A 15,934-nucleotide genomic window follows, 5' to 3' on the forward strand; every position below is an offset into this window, starting at 1 on the left:
TGTGTCTGTGAGGGTCACTGGCCATCAGGAGACTTGGGGTCTATTCTTGGCTCTGCCACTGACCTGCTATGTGACCTTGGGCCAGTCCCTTCCCCTCCCTGTGCCTCTGTTTCTCCTCCCACCCTTTCTCTGCCTGGTCTGCTTGGACTGTGAGCTCTGTGGGGGATGGGCTGTATCTTGATATGTGTATGTTCGGTGCCCCTATTTACAGCATATGTGTTTAGCCGGCAGCAGTGTGGGACAGAGGATATAGTGCTAGAGCAGGAGATCTAGGTTCTAATCCCATTCACCTCCTCTATGTCCTGGGGCAGGGTTAAGAGAGACAGGCTTTGGCACAATTCACTGTTCCCCATCTAAGGCACTAGTATGCTTAATAAATATGCTGTGGGCTACCAACTTTGCTGCTTACTCAGTTTTGCCATTCAATAAGTGTCCCTTTGAAACAGAAATAAACAGTTGCAATAGAGTGACTGGGTTCAAATTTTACTATTATTGGATAATGTTAATATTCCTAACCTGGTTGAAATCAAAGTTTCCAATCTGGAATATTCAGATACTTTCCATTTAAATTATTTCAAAGGACAACTGGGGGTGTGAAGATGGTGGTCGAGGGCTATGGCTGTGATGATCAGAAGTTTGCCCATCAGGGCTGCCAGGTAAATCACCAGGAACACCAAGAAGTGTAAAATCTGCAGCTCCCGAACATCAGAGCATCCCAGGAGAAGGAACTCGGTCATGGTGGTTTGGTTGGACATTTTCTTCCTCAGTTCATTGTGTGATGGCTGTGGAGGGAAGGACAAAGATAACGGTTGGGGTTACAGTGACAGAGGGTATGGCCCTGATTACCCTCAGTAATATCTCACGGTAGGAGTGTGAAAGGTGCACAGCATTCGTCACTGCCATTGACTAGGAGAGGCAAATTAACACACGAGTGTAAATTGGCATAGGTCTCTTAATGTCAATGGAACTGTATCAGTTTACACCATTTGAAGATCTGGCTCAGGATGTGGCTTGATAAAATTCTGTGTGAAGAATAAAAGAACAGGAGTACTTGTGGCACCTTAGAGACTAACAAATTAATTTGAGCATAAGCTTTCGTGGGCTACAGCCCACTTCATCGGATCCATAGACTGGAACATACAGCAATACATATGCATACGATGAAGTGGGCTGTAGCCCACGGAAGCTTATGCTCAAATTAATTTGTTAGTCTCTAAGGTGCCACAAGTACTCCTATTCTTTTTGCGGATACAGACAAACATGGCTACTACTCTGAAACCTGTGTGAAGGATGGAGCAAAGCACATCCAACCCCAATGATCTAGCCAAGCTATTTCCCTTACTGGGGAAATATGCAAACTTGGATGTGTAGGTAATGTATTAAAAAGCTAATGCTGCCTGATTTCCAGTTTCTGAGGAAATATGACATGGATTCAGAAAGCATCCCCAATCACAGCTTAGTTGTAAGGATTCACTGCAACACCACAGAGATGGCCTGCTGCCTGTTTCCAAAACTGATCTGTGGCATCAAATGCCAGCTGCATTTCCATCGCTGTGCGATGAGGGGCTAATAGCATTGCTCAGCTACATCTGTGTTGTGTAATTTCCATCTGTGACTGTATATCTGGCCTTTGCCGTTCAGTGGCCATCAGGAGACTTGGTTTCTATTCTTGGTTCTGGCACAGACTTGCTGTGTGACCTTGGGCCTTCCTGTACCTCTATTTCCTCTACCTCCCTTTCTCTGTCCTGTCTACTTCAGGCTGTGTCTTACTATGTTTGTGTGCTGTCCACCTGTTAAGAGTATTTTTGTTTAGCAGGCATCAGTGTGAAAAAGAGGATACAGTGCTAGAACAGGAGATCTGGGGTATAGCCACATTGCCCTCTTCTATGTAATTGAGCAGAGATGGGCTTTGGCTGGGGGCTTCAACTCTCTGTGCCTCAGTTTAAAGGTGACAGCATGTATAAAACATAGTCTGAGGATACTAACATTGCCGCTTACTCAGTTTTACCATCCTGCCAGAATCTTTTTGAAAGAGCAATAAACGTTATTGGAATAGAGGGTGTTATTGGACAATATTAATGCTGGCCCACTGTCTTAAATATTAGGTTCCAATCTGGGGAATTCAGATATTTTCTGTTCAAATTATTTCAAAGGAAAAGTGGGCTTTAAATTGAAAACATTTTATGATAGGTCTGTGCTATCCTTAAAATCAACGTATGTATTGGAAACATCTTTTTCTTTTTAAAAAAAACACAGTGAAAATTTTTCAGTTTTCAGCATTTTTTACCAGCAATTGTTTGGTTCTCGATTTACAAAACCAAAAAAATGGTTTGGTTTCTACAATTTCAATGACAATAGAAATTTTTATGCTGGAAAAAAAAATGAGCAGCTCTAGATATTTGATTAAATGATAATAAAAGTTTCAAAGAGTTCCAATTGTAACTCATAGTTCTAGTATTACATTGCTCCAGTATCTTAGCACCCAAACATATTTAACTGAAATAGCAGACTTACAGTGTTGGTCTTTGTGGAGTGTTTCCCAGCCTCTGAAGCATTGGACAGTCCACTGCCAGGATTCTTCAGTCATTGTCTGTCTGTGCACCTGTCAATAATGCCTCATCACTGTGTTATCAAGCTGCTGTCTCCCAGTCTCTTCACGATATTCACTGAGTTGCTGGGTTTCTCTGCAGTTCCTAGCAAACAGGGACCCACTCCACAGATGGGTGCTCCCCTCTTTGGGCAGGCTTGGCTGAAAGGTGAAGGACTAAATGGGAAGGGGATTGGAAACCCCTCCCAGCTCTGAAATTGATCCTCGCCTGTGCAGAATTCAGACACAGTCATAGCCCAGGATATACCTGGCCTGGAGCTAAATAGCTGAATCTGGTCTCCAGGACTGTGAGCCCAGCTCTGATCTCACCTCAGGAACAAACCACCCTGACAAGCTGCCCTAGCTGACCCTAACCCCACAGAGAGGGAAGAGCACCCAGCCTGGATCTCACATGATGGCAGCATCCCTGCAGGGACCCCTGGTTAAAAACAAGGCAGGGCTGAGTCCCATGTGGCATCCCAAGGAGATTGCAGAATAGAATATATATTGGTAGCACAGACATGTGACCTACAATAGCTCAGAGCCCAGTGGCACCAGAGCACCAGCCGGCCTGGACTAGCCTGTTCCTTTATCAATGCCACATAAACAGCTCTGGGGGAGGAGAGTTTTCTTTTTCTCCTGCGTTTTGTCAGCAGCTCTTGGGATGCAGCCACCAGAGGAACCCACAGCTGAGGCTGCTCTGGCTGTTTGATGTTGGTCACTGAGAGGTAGCCGGAGGCAAACACTAAAAGCTCAGTGCAATGTCCTAAAATGGTGTAAATTGACACAGTTCCATTGAGTTCCGAGGAGTTAGGGCTCTTTACACCAAGTGGAGATGTGGCCCTTTGATTTCAATGGAGCTACTTTGTTTTACATTAGCTGGGGATCTAAAACAGCGATGAAACTATGTCAGTTTTCATCAGTTGGGAATCAGGCCTCATTAACTCCACTGGAGCTACTGCTGATTTACACCAGCTGGGGATATGTCCCCTTAAACAATTTCCAATCAATTTTATTTGCCTGTGAATCTCAACTGAATGAAGGACAAAAGTTTCTATCCAGTCGACACATTCTTTGCTCTTTGCCCCATGGGATTAATTGCCAGAGTGTAAATTTAATGGCTAAGGAGCGATTCATTTCCACTGGGGAGAGAACTTTGGACCAATTCAGTGTTGCAGAGTTTTTTCTGTATCTGAATTTCAACTTCTATAGGGATGGATGGCCCGTCTTTCTTTCTTTCTTTCTTTCTTTCTTTCTTTCTTTCTTTCTTTCTTTCTATATATATTAGAGCACACAACACGGAAATAAAAGGCACATTAGACTGCAGGTGAAATGCTGTATGCCATCTTAAAACTGTTTATTTCACACTGATTGTAGGTATGTCAGAGAGACTGAACAAATAAGAAGGGTCAGATCCCCATGTGGTGTAAATCCCCATGTCAGTTGTAGCTCCATTGGAGTCAAAGGGGCCAGATCCATATCTGTTGTACATCAATCCCACCCACACACACACTTTGTGTAAATCTGTCATAGTACCATTGGAGTCAATGAGGCCAGATGCCCAGATGGTGTGAATTTGCCTAGTGCTATAGAGCTATTCCAGTTGACATGACCTGAGTATCTGTACCATGACGCCTAGTTTTATGTTTGTTTCTGTATTTGAGATTCTTATTGCTTAGAACCTTCATCCAATTTTAATAACCATGAAATAGTCTAAGATCTTGAGATCATGGTTCATAGACAGAAATGTGAGAGGTGGGCACCCAGCTGGGAAATTGGCTGATGAATATATACAGATTAGGTCCGTGGCGGCTAGATAACATAACAGGGATGACAGGTTTCAGAGTAGCAGCCGTGTTAGTCTGTATCCGCAAAAAGAACAGGAGTACTTGTGGCACCTTAGAGACTAACAAATTTATTAGAGCATAAGCTTTCGTGGGCTACAACCCACTTCTTCGGATGCATATAGAGTGAAACATATATTGAGGAGATATATATACACACATACAGAGAGCATGAACAGGTGGGAGTTGTCTTACCAACTCTGAGAGGCCAATTAAGTAAGAGAAAAAAAACTTTTGAAGTGATAATCAAGCTAGCCCAGTACAGACAGTTTGATAAGAAGCAAGTGTGAGAATACTTACAAGGGGAGATAGATTAAATGTTTGTAATGGCTCAGCCATTCCCAGTCTTTATTTAATCCTGAGTTGATTGTGTCTAGTTTGCATATCAATTCCAGCTCAGCAGTCTCTCGTTGGAGTCTGTTTTTGAAGTTTTTCTGTTTTAAGATAGCCACCCACAGGTCTGTCATAGAATGGCCAGACAGGTTAAAGTGTTCTCCCACTGGTTTTTGAGTATTATGATTCCTGATGTCAGATTTGTGTCCATTAATTCTTTTGCGTAGAGACTGTCCGGTTTGGCCAATGTACATGGCAGAGGGGCATTGCTGGCACATGATGGCATATATCACATTGGTAGATGTGCAGGTGAACGAGCCCCTGATGGTATGGCTGATGTGATTAGGCCCTATGATGATGTCACTTGAATAGATATGTGGACAGAGTTGGCATCGGGCTTTGTTACAAGGATAGGTTCCTGGGTCAGTGTTTTTGTTCAGTGATGTGTGGTTGCTGGTGAGTATTTGCTTTAGGTTGGGGGGTTGTCTGTAAGCGAGGACAGGTCTGTCTCCCAAGATCTGTGAGAGTAAAGGATCATCTTTCAGGATAGGTTGTAGATCTCTGATGATGCGCTGGAGAGGTTTTAGTTGGGGGCTGAAGGTGACAGCTAGTGGTGTTCTGTTATTTTCTTTGTTGGCCCTGTCTTGTAGGAGGTGACTTCTGGGTACTCGTCTGGCTCTGTCAATCTGTTTTTTCACTTCAGCAGGTGGGTATTGTAGTAACAGGGATGGTGAGGGATCAGAGAGCGGGGAAAGGCCCAGTCACAGACATCCACCCAGAGAAAGCACCTACTCCAGCATGAGGCAGGCAACTTCAGAGGTACTCCTAGAAAGAGTGGGGAGAAGTGGTGGCACATCTGTAAAAAACTGGGTTGTATTTCCCAGAATTGATCCATGTGGTAAAGTTAACTCCCCATCTGGAGTTAACATTTTCACTGTATCAGGCTCTCTGCAGACTCAGGCAGATGTTGTATTGGTTACACTTGGCTATCGTCTTAGTTATGGGTTGTTTTCAAGCTTTCTAGCCCATGAAGAATTGAAAATTACTTTTGTTTAAAAAAATAAAAAACTGAGATTCTGCTGTAATTCCATGACTCCTGGAGCTGGGGCCCTGGGCTAGGTTTATAGTGCTTAACCCTTAATCCAGTTACTAATGGTATCCTACAAAAACAACAAGGAGTCTGGTGGCACCTTAAAGACTAACAGATTTATTTAGGCATAAGCTTTCGTGGGTAAAAACCTCACTTCTTCGGATGCATAGAGTGAAATTTACAGATGCAGGCATTATATACTGACACATGGAGAGCAGGGAGTTACTTCGCAAGTGGAGAACCAGTGTTGACAGGGCCAATTCAATCAGGGTGGATGTAGTCCACTCCCAATAATGGATGAGGAGGTGTCAATTCCAGGAGAGGAAAAGCTGCTTCTGTAATGAGCCAGCCACTCCCAGTCCCTATTCAAGCCCAGATTAATGGTGTTAAATTTGCAAATGAATTTTAGTTCTGCTGTTTCTCTTTGAAGTCTGTTTCTGAAGTTTTTTTGTTCAATGATAGTGACTTTTAAATCTGTAATAGAATGACCAGGGAGATTGAAGTGTTCACTTACTGGCTTTTGTATGTTACCATTCCTGATGTCCGATTTGTGTCCATTTATTCTTTTGCGGAGGGACTGTCCGGTTTGGCCAATGAACATGGCAGAGGGGCATTGCTGGCACATGATGGCATATATAACATTAGTGGATGTGTAGGTGAATGAGCCCTTGATGGTGTGGCTGATGTGGTTGGGTCCTCTGATGGTGTCGCCAGAGTAGATATGGGGACAGAGTAGGCAACGAGGTTTGCTACAGGGATTGGTTCCTGGGTTGGTGTTTCTGTGGTGTGGTGTGTAGTTGCTGGTGAGTATTTGCTTCAGGTTGGGGGGTTGTCTGTGAGCGAGGACTGGCCTGCCTCCCAAGGTCTGTGAGAGTGAAGGATCATTTTCCAGGATAGGTTGTAGATCGTGGATAATGCGCTGGAGAGGTTTTAGCTGGGGGCTGTATGTGATGGCCAGTGGTGTTCTGTTATTGTCCTTGTTGGGCCTGTCCTGTAGTAGGTGATTTCTGGGTACCCGTCTTGCTCTGTCAATCTGTTTCCTCACTTCCCCAGGTGGGTATTGTAGTTTTACGAATGCTTGATAAAGATCTTGTAGGTGTTTGTCTCTGTCTGAGGGGTTGGAGCAAATTCGGTTGTATCTTAGGGCTTGGCTGTAGACAATGGATCGTGTGATGTGTCTTGGATGGAAGCTGGAGGCATGTAGGTACGTATAGCGGTCAGTAGGTTTCCGGTATAGGGTGGTGTTTATGTGACCATCGCTTATTTGCACTGTAGTGTCCAGGAAGTGGATCTCTTGTGTGGACTGGTCCAGGCTGAGGTTGATGGTGGGGTGGAAATTGTTTAAGTCAAGGTGGAATTCTTCAAGGGCCTCCTTTCCGTGGGTCCATATGATGAAGATGTCATCAATGTAGCGCAAGTAGAGGAGGGGCACTAGGGGACGAGAGCTGAGGAAGCGTTGTTCTAAGTCAGCCATAAAAATGTTGGCATACTGTGGGGCCATGCGGGTACCCATAGCAGTGCCACTGACTTGAAGGTATAAGTTGTCCCCAAATCTGAAGTGGTTGTGAGTGAGGACAAAGTCACAAAGCTCAGCCACCAGACGTGCTGTGGCCTCATCAGGGATACTGTTCCTGACAGCTTGTAGTCCATCCTCATGTGGAATGTTGGTGAAAAGCGCTTCTACATCCATGGTGGCCAGGATGGTGTTTTCAGGAAGAACACCAATGCATTATAGTTTCCTCAGGAAGTCGGTGGTGTCTCGAAGATAGCTGGGAGTGCTGGTAGCGTAGGGTCTGAGGAGAGAGTCCAAATAGCAAGATAATCCTGCTGTAAGAGTGCCAATGCCTGAGATGATGGGGTGTCCAGGATTTCCAGGTTTATGGATCTTGGGTAGCAGATAGAATACCCCGGTCGGGGTTCTGGGGGTGTGTCCATGTAGATTTGTTCCCGTACTGTAGCTGGGAATTTCTTGAGCAGATGGTGTAGTTTCTTTTGGTATTCCTCAGTGGGATCAGAGGATAGTGGCCTGTAGAATGCGGTCACGAGGATGGCTGCTGGCTTCTGCAGCATCCCGGGACCCTCAAAGTACCCGTTCTTTTTCCTCTGTGCACAATAGACAATCCGAAAGTTGGCCCACATCTTGCCAATCGGGATTATGAGACTGAAAAATGGTGCGAAACCGTCTATGGACAGCATCCGGGTCGTCCCTGAGGCGAGGTGTAGTGGTTTGCCAGTTCATAAGGTCCGCTGTGGTGAATGGAACATGAACATAACGGTCTACAACATTCCCTTCTGTCGTGGGAACAGGGATGGTCCGGAGGGGTGCTTGGATGTTACTTGTAGATTGTTCCCCATAAACTGCCCCCTGCCTAGTGTGGGATGGACTACTAAAGGGAATAGACAAGGAGGTAATGAACCCATTGTTCATCATTTCGCCAGTAGCCGATTCGTCTACTCGAGCTGTAGTGCTCTCAATTTTTGTTGGCTGGGGTTGCTTTGGTATGACTGCTGTCTCTGATCCTGGGGCTGCAGAAAGAGGTACTGAGCCTGCCCCACTTGGTAATGCTGCCGCTGCAGGTGGTGGCCGAGATTGAGGACAATACATGGGGGGAATATCCTCCCAATAATCGGCCTCTCTAGGGGCAGAAGATTTTGGGTATAGAGGGGCCTGAATCTGTATCTTCTTTAATCGACGATGAGCTTCATCGTCCCACAAAAACCAATAATATATTTGTCCCGGTGCCTGGTTTTCCAGTACCAGGCGCAAGAATCATAGAATCATAGAATATCACGGTTGGAAGGGACCTCAGGAGGTCATCTAGTCCAACCCCCTGCTCAAAGCAGGACCAATTCCCAACTAAATCATCCCAGCCAGGGCTTTGTCAAGCCGGGCCTTAAAAACCTCCAAGGAAGGAGACTCCACCACCTCCCTAGGTAACGCATTCCAGTGCTTCACCACCCTCCTAGTGAAATAGTGTTTCCTAATATCCAACCTAGACCTCCCCCACTGCAACTTGAGACCATTGCTCCTTGTTCTGTCATCTGCCACCATTGAGAACAGCTGAGTTCCATCCTCTTTGGAACCCCCCTTCAGGTAGTTGTAGGCTGCTATCAAATCCGCCCTCATTCTTCTCTTCTGGAGACTAAACAATCCCAGTTCCCTCAGCCTCTCCTCATAAGTCATGTGCTCCAGCCCCCTAATCATTTTTGTTGCCCTCCGCTGGACTCTTTCCAATTTTTCCACATCCTTCTTGTAGTGTGGGGCCAAAAACTGGACACAGTACTCCAGATGACGCCTCATCAATGTCGAATAAAGGGGAACGATCACGTCCCTCGATCTGCTGGCAATGCCCCTACTTATACAGCCCAAAATGTCGTTAGCCTTCTTGGCAACAAGAGCACACTGTTGACTCATATCCAGCTTCTCGTCCACTGTGACCCCTAGGTCCTTTTCTACAGAACTGCTACCTAGCCATTCGGTCCCTAGTCTGTAGCTGTGCATGGGATTCTTCCGTCCTAAGTGCAGGACTCTGCACTTGTCCTTGTTGAACCTCATCAGGTTTCTTTTGGCCCAATCCTCTAATTTGTCTAGGTCCCTCTGTATCCGATCCCTACCCTCTAGTGTATCTACCACGCCTCCTAGTTTAGTGTCATCTGCAAACTTGCTGAGAGTGCAGTCCACACCATCCTCCAGATCATTAATAAAGATGTTAAACAAAACCGGCCCCAGGACCAACCCTTGGGGCACTCCGCTTGAAACTGGCTGCCAACTAGACATGGAGCCATTGATCGCTACCCGTTGAGCCCGACGATCTAGCCAGCTTTATATCCACCTTACAGTCCATTCATCCAGCCCATACTTCTTTGACTTGGCAGCAAGAATACTGTGGGAGACCGTATCAAAAGCTTTGCTAAAGTCAAGGAATAACACATCCACTGCTTTCCCCTCATCCACAGAGCCAGTTATCTCATCATAGAAGGCAATTAGGTTAGTCAGGCACGACTTCCCCTTGGTGAATCCATGCTGACTGTTGCTGATCACTTTCCTCGCCTCTAAGTGTTTCATAATTGATTCCTTGAGGACCTGCTCCATGATTTTTCCAGGGACTGAGGTGAGGCTGACTGGCCTGTAGTTCCCTGGATCCTCCTTCTTCCCTTTTTTAAAGATGGGCACTACATTAGCCTTTTTCCAGTCATCCGGGACCTCCCCCGATCGCCATGAGTTTTCAAAAATAATGGCTAATGGCTCTGCAATCTCATCCGCCAACTCCTTTAGCACCCTTGGATGCAGCGCATCCGGCCCCATGGACTTGTGCACGTCCAGTTTTTCTAAATAGTACCGAACCACTTCTTTCTCCACAGAGGGCTGGTCACCTTCTCCCCATATTGTGCTGCCCAGTGCAGCAGTCTGGGAGCTGACCTTGTTTGTGAAGACAGAGGCAAAAAAATCATTGAGTTAAGTAAGTCAGAATGTCGAAAGATCCGTACTCGGGCCAATCAGTGCCCAGGGCTGGCCAATTCTGAGTGTAAAGCTGCAACAAGCGTCTCTTCGACATTCCTTTTTGAACACCGGGTAAAGGCCATTTACTTAACATATAATCCAAAGGGCTATCCTTAGAGGGTTTCCTCTGAGACCCACCCATCCCCTTCTGACACTCAAACAGAGAATTAAACAGAAAGACAGAGGGAATAATGCTCTAATCCAGAAATTCCAAGTCAGGGATTTCTGCTCACACCGACTGCTACAGGGGACGGGACAGAAGGATCTCAATTCAACCTTAGGGCTTCCTCGCACGCTATGGCTTCCACCCTGAGGAATTACGAACGAGAAGCTCAGTTCTGCCCACACACCTAACACCCAAGTTTATGAGACAGAAATATATTAACCAGTTAACCAGAACAGAACCATAGCCAGGTAGTGTTTCCTTATCCTATTAGGACTCACCTTATTGGAGCACGAATCCCAGGGGCCGCGGTGAAGTGTGGAAGAGGGGCTAAGCACCCCGTTGGTGCCGTTCCTAGTTCGCCGCAGCTGTCCAGAGTCCAATGTCTGAGCTAGGAGGGTCCCATCTGGGGTGCCAGAAACTGTTACCGAAATATCGGGTCCGCCTAGCTGAGAGCCAATAACAGCCAGACAGGGATAAGGAAGAGATTGCTTTATTCTGCAGAAGAAAGGAGAGCTTTGCACCTTAGGACAAAAACTCTAACTCATACAAAAACCAAAAATCTTTTATACACAGTCAAACACAGGCTCCGGTCGTGTTAACATTTGATTGGTGGTTGCCAAACCCTGCACTTCTACTATCTGGTCAGTGAAAACCGGTTTGGGACCAGCTCCAACTACCTCAAGGCAGAGAAGGGAAGATAGTTGAAAAGTTCAGGCTACTGTGTTCATAAGGTGTCTGTTTCCCTCTAATGGCTGCTGGCTGCCATAAAGGCTGCTAGCTGTTAAGGGGGGTCACTGCCGACTGTCACACTAAAAAGACATGGACTAGGCTGCAGGTATACCGCTGTAGTGTTAAAAGCGTAAAGAAGTCCTTAGACTCCCAAGTTACTAAGGCCAAGTTTTAAAGATATTTAGGTGCCTCTAGGAAATTATTGGGGCACTTTTGAAAATGGGAGTTCAGCTCCTTAAAACATTTGAAATTTAGAGTATTAAGTAACACTTTTATTCTAACAACATTCCTTAAAATCTTTGCCTTTAGCTGAAGAGAGTTTTTAGAAGGAAAAACAAAACAAAGCAAAACAAATATTTTCTGACAGTCACTCCTTTACTTTGCTTTTGTTAAGCTAAGTAGATTGAGCTCCTTCAGTCTATCAATATATGGCATTTATCCAATCCTTTAATCATTCTCATGGCTCTTGTCTGAGCTCTCTCCAATTTATGCAACATCTTCTTGAACTGTGGAGAAGAAAACAGTATTCAAGGAGCAGTAGTGCCCCTGCCAAATATACAGGTAAACAACTTCTCTACTCCTAATTGAGAGTCCCTTATTTCCGCATCCAAGGATTGCATTCACCTCTGTTGTACTGGAAGTTCATGTTCAGCTGAGTATCTCCACAACCCCCAAATCGCAGAATAGAGTTCCCCATCCTGTAAGTATGCCCTAATTCTTTGTTCCTAGATATTCCTAAACATTTACATTTAGCCATATCAAAATGAATATTGATATAATATCCTATATAATATAGGATATTGATATAATAGGCATCACAGAAACTTGGTAGAATGAGGATAATCAATGGGATACAGTAATAACAGGGTACAAAATATATCAGAAGGACAGAAAAGGTCATGCTGGTGGGGGAGTAGCATTATATGTGAAAGAAAACGTAGAGTCAAATGAAGTAAAAATCTTAAATGGACCAAACTGTACCATAGAATCTTTATGGATAGTAATTCCATGCTTGAATAATAAAAACATAGCATTGGGGATATACTACCAAACACCTGACCAGGATGGTGATAGTGACTGTGAAATGCTCAGGGAGATTAGAGAGGCCATTAAAACAAAAAACTCAATATAATAATGGGGGATTTCAGTTATCCCCATATTGACTGGGTATATATCACCTCAGGATGGAATGCAGAGATAAAGTTTCTTGACACCTTAAATGACTGCTTCTTGGAGCAGCTGGTCCTGGAACCCACCACAGGACAGACAATTCTTGATTTAGTCCTAAGTGGAGCACAGGATCTGGTCCAATAGGTGAATATAGCTGGACCACTTGGTAATAGTGACCATAATATAATTAAATTTAATATCCCTCTGGCAGGAAAAACACCACAGCGGCCCAACGCTGTAGCATTTAATTTCAGAAAGGGGAACACAAAAATGAGGAGGTCAGTTAAACAGAAATTAAAGGGTTCAGTGCCAAAAGTGAAATCTCTGCAAGCTGCATGGAAACTTTTAAAAGACACCATAGAAGAGGCTGAACTTAAATGTATACCCCAAATTAAAAAACATAGTAAGAGAACCAAAAAAGAGGCACCGTGGCTAAACAACAAAGTAAAAGAAGCAGTGAGAGGCAAAAAGGCATCCTTTAAAAAGTGGAAGTTAAATCCTAGTGAGGAAAATAGAAAGGAGCATAAACACTGGCAAATGAAGTGTAAAAATACAATTAGGAAGGCCAAAAAAGAATTTGAGGAACAGTTAGCCAAATACTCAAAAAGTAATAGCAATTTTTTTAAAAGTACATCACAAGCAGGAAGCCTGCTAAACAACTAGTGGGGCCACTGGATGATCGAGGTGCTAAAGGAGCACTCAAGGATGATAAGGCCATTGCGGAGAAACTACATTAATTCTTAGCATCGGTCTTCACGGCTGAGGATGTGAGGGAGATTACCAAACCTGAGCCATTCCTTTTAGATGACGTATCTGAGGAACTGTCCCAGACTGAGATGTCATTAGAGGAGGTTTTGGAACAAATTGATAAATTAAACAGCAATAAGTCACCAGGAACGTATGGTATTCACCCAAGAGTTCTGAAGGACCTCAAATGTGAAATTGCAGAACTACTAACTGTGGTATGTAATCTATCATTTAAATCCGCTTCTGTACCAGATGACTGGAGCATAGCTAATGTGATGCCAATTTTTTAAAAGGGCTCCAGAGGTGATCTGGGCAATTACAGGCCTGTAAGCCTGACTTCAGTACCGGGCAAACTGATTGAAACTATAATAAAGAACAATATTGTTAGACATATAGATGAACATAATTTGTTGAGGAAGAGTCAACATGTTTTAGTAAAGGGAAATCATGCCTCACCAATCTACTAGAATTTTTTGAGGGGGTCAGCAAGCATGTAGACCTAGGGGATCCAGTGGATACAGTATACTTAGATTTTCAGAAAGCCTTTGACAAGGTCCCTCACCAAAGGCTCTTACGCAAATTAATCTGCCACAGAATAAGAGGGAAGGTGCTCTCATGGATTGGTAACTGGTTAAAAGATAGGAAACAAAGGGTAGGTATAAATGGTCAGTTTTCAGAATGGAGAGAGGTAAATAGTGGTGTCTCCCAGGGGTCTGTTCTGGGACCAGTCCTATTCAACATATTCATTAATGATCTGGAAAAGGGGGTAAACAGTGAAGTGGCAAAATTTGCAGATGATACAAATTACTAAAGATAGTTAAGACCCAGGCAGACTGCAAAGAGCTACAAAAGGATCTCTCAAAACTGGGTGACTGGGCAACAAAATGGCAGATGAAATGTAATGTTGATAAATGCAAAGTAATGCACATTGGAAAACATAATCCCAACTATACATATAAAATGATGTGCTCTAAATTAGCTGTTACCACTCAAGAAAGAGAACTTGGAGTCATTATGGATAGTTTTCTGAAAACATTCACTCAATGTGCAGTGGCAGTCAAAAAAGCGAACAGAATGCTGGGAATAATTAAGAAAGGGATAGATAATAGGACAGAAAATATCATATTGCATCTATATAAATCCATGGTACCCCACATCTTGAATACTGTGTGCAGATGTGGTCACCCCATCTCAAAAAAGATATATTGGAATTGGAAAAGGTTCAGAAAAGGGCAACAAAAATTATTAGGGGTATGGAACGGCTTCTGTATGAGGAGAGATTAATAAGCCTGGGACTTTTCAGCTTGGAAAAGAGACGGCTAAGGGGAGATATGATTGAGGTCTATAAAATCATGACTGGTGTAGAGAAAGTAGATAAGGAAGTGTTGTTTACTACTTCTCATAACACAAGAACTAGGGGTCACCAAATGAAATTAATAGGCAGCAGGTTTAAAACAAATAAAAGGAAGTATTTCTTCATACAACTCACAGTCAACCTGTGGAACTCCTTGCCAGAGGATGTTGTGAAGGCCAAGACCATAACAGGGTTCAAAAAAGAACTAGATAAATTCATGGAGGATAGGTCCATCAATGGTTATTAGCCAGGATGGGCAGGAATGGTGTCCCTAGCTTCTGTTTGCCAGAAGCTGGGAATGAGCGACAGATTGGATCATTTCATGATTATTTGTTCTGTTCATTCCCTCTGGGGCACCTGGCACTGGCCACTGTCGGAAGACAGGATACTGGGGTAGATGGACATTTAGTCTGACCCAGTAGGGCCTTTCTTATGTTCTTATATTCTTATTGTTTGCATGTCCCATTTAACAAGTGATCCAGATAACTCTGTATCAGCGGCCCATCCTCTTCATTATTTACCACTCTCCCAATTTTTGTGTTACCTGCAAACTTTATGAGTTATGATTTATGTTTTCTTCCAGGTCACTGATAAAAATGTTAAGTTGTGTTGGGCCAGGAACCAATCCCTACAAAATGTCACACGGTACCACCTCAAATGCCTTCCAGATGTCTAAATATATTACATCAACATCCATTTCTTTATCAACCAAACTTGTAATCTCATCACAAAAAGAGATCAGGTTAGTTTGACAGGATCTATTTTCCATAAACCCATGTTAACAACATTAAATTCTTTATTAATTGAGTTTCATATCAGTCATGCTTGGCTGGGATCAATGTCAGGCTGAGAGGCCAATAATTACTTGGGTCACCCCGTTTACCCCTTTTAAATATTGGCACAACATTAGATTATTTCCAGTCTTCTGGAACTTCCCCTGTGTTCTAAGACTCACTACAATGAAACATTAATGATCCAGTGAGCTCTGCAGACAACTCCAGTTTCTGCTGTGGCTTGTGGATGTTGTTATAGAGATGCAGGCTTTCACTCGTGAGGACCAGGTGGCCATATGGCACACTGGGCATTGATGTGGCAGGGTTGGGGAATATGTTTCTGATCCCGGGGCAGGTGGCGAAACAGTTGTTCAGGGTGTACTCTCGTACTGCAGGGATGAATAAGCAGGGCTTCCCAGAGGATTCAGGGGGCCTGGGGCAAAGCGGGGGAGCTGCGGCGCTTGTATTCACCCAGCGGCGGTCCGGGTCTTCTGCGGCATTTCGGCGGAGGGGGGCCCTTCAGTCACTCCGCGTCTTCGGCAGCACTGAAGGGCCCCCTGCTGCTGAAATGCCACCGAAGACCCGGACCGCTGCCGGGCCAGGACTCGTGGGGCCCCTGCGGGGCCCGGGGCCTGGGGAA

Source organism: Emys orbicularis, chromosome 12, assembly GCF_028017835.1.
Source record: "Emys orbicularis isolate rEmyOrb1 chromosome 12, rEmyOrb1.hap1, whole genome shotgun sequence".
Lineage (NCBI taxonomy): Eukaryota > Metazoa > Chordata > Testudines > Emydidae > Emys > Emys orbicularis.